The following is a 1934-nucleotide window of genomic DNA, read 5'->3' as shown; positions in this document are numbered from 1 at the left end:
ACTCCTGCCCAAGTCTCATCCATTGTGTCCCCGAGGAAATTGTTGAGGATGGCCCTGGATGACAGTGTTTATTAAAGGCCCACAGGTGAGCACGGTAAGCTTCCGATTTGAGGGCCACCCATTACGCGTGCAGACCGAGCTGCAGCTCGGGGGCACCGGCACCCACAAGGAGAACCCCAAAGCACGGAGGGAGTGGAATACAGTCCTCTCCACTCTTTACCGATCGAGGAGCTCTGGTGACACCGTTGCTCAACTGTTCAGCTGTCAACGAACAGGTTGGCAGTTGTTGGAGCCCAGGAGAAAGATGGGGCAGTCTGCTTCTTTGAAGTTTCCAGAGGCTTGGAAACACTAGGGGCGCAGGTTTGATGCACTCCGATGAAGCTATGGCTCCAAAATAGTTTGATAGCTGCTGACTTTGGTTTGGGTTTAGCAGAGGCATGGATTCGAGGGGAAGGTTACGGAGCCCGGTGGCACAATGGGTAAGCATTCGGTGGTTTCAAATGGACAGGTGGGTGGTTGAAACCCGCCCACCACGCTGTGGGAGGGAGAGGAGGCCGCCTGCTTGCAGAACGATAGTCTTGGGAAGCCAGTGTAGGCTCCCTGCCAGCCAGCAACAGCTCGGTGTCAGAGGGCGGTGGGTAGGGGAAGATTGACAGCACGGAGGTGATTTGGTCTCTCTTCCTTCACAGCCTCCAAACACTGTCCACTCACTGAGAGGGACAGCTGACACGCTTTCACGCTGTCATATTTAGGTGGGTATATCTTTAGAAAATTTGCTTTTCAAAATTTTGAAATGCTTGATTTGGGACATAGACTCCAACCCCATCCAGAGATTTACTATGTGAACATGGTTTCAAGGGTAGTCCCTCCGCTTCCTTTCAGGTAGATGGCTGTCATTAAACTCATCTCGTGCTGAAATCCTAGAGCTTCCCAAAGGCCGATCCTGTGATCTGGAAGGGGGAGTTCTTCAGGAGTGAGTGAAACGACAAATCACCTTAGAGAGATGTGAGGCATCTTCTGTCTGCATGTCCCTTTGGACAGCTGGAGCTGTGGGGACCTAGGGTCTGGGCCCGGCAGAGGCTGTAGAAGGACAGTGTTTCCTAAGCCTTTCCTTGAAAAGAGGTAGCTGATCTGCCTAATGTTGACATGCGGTGAAATCTCCCAAAGGAAACTACTCTGAAAACAAACAGCGACCAGGGGACCATAGGGAATGCAAGGGAATGGAGGGATTACAGAGGATTTCCCACCATTGTAGTGACATTGGATCTTTATGATTGTAAGACGGGCTGAGTTCAGTCAGGTGTACGCCAAGAGGGAAAAGGACTCTAACCCCCTTAGCATATAGGATGCTTGTTGGCTTGGGTGCAGAGGGATGTGATAAATATTAATGGAGGCTGACTTCGCAGGCAACAGGTATAAGAGTGCCATTAGAGAAGGGAGTGCATCCTGAGAAGGAGCTTGGGGGGTGTCAGGGGTGCTCGGACATCAAAGCCACAACGAGGTGCTAGTTTTAGGGAAGTACAAATTCACTCACAGCAAAAAAGGAACCGTGGCCTTGGGTATGAGCTCAAGAGGGAGCTGGGAAGAGATAGCAGGCACTGAGAGCCACAGTGAGACACGGGGCCCATGAGCCTGGCTCAGCATCCAGTTGGGGACAGGGAGCTTGGGACTAGATACCTTGTAGGATCTGAGGGCTGGTCCCGGGGCTTTCTTCATTCTTTTTGGAGCTACACTCACTTTAAGCTATGCGGTGTAAAAAGCAAACAAACAAACAAAACCGGTTGGGTGCAGTTAACTGTGGGAGCAGAATTCTGCCACATAGGGTTTTTTTGTTGTTTTTTTTAAGTTTGTGGAAGGGTCGCTGGGAGGAGATGAGTCAGTCAGGGTGCAGGGTAGCAACAATGAAACACACAACTTTCCTCTAGTTCTTAAAT

The sequence above is a fragment of the Echinops telfairi genome, unplaced genomic scaffold (genome assembly GCF_000313985.2).
Source record: "Echinops telfairi isolate 266 unplaced genomic scaffold, ASM31398v2 ScPeMD7_443;HRSCAF=831, whole genome shotgun sequence".
Taxonomy (NCBI): Eukaryota; Metazoa; Chordata; class Mammalia; order Afrosoricida; family Tenrecidae; genus Echinops; species Echinops telfairi.
The sequence above is the reverse complement of the archived record's forward strand: the minus strand, read 5'-3'. Positions refer to the sequence as shown.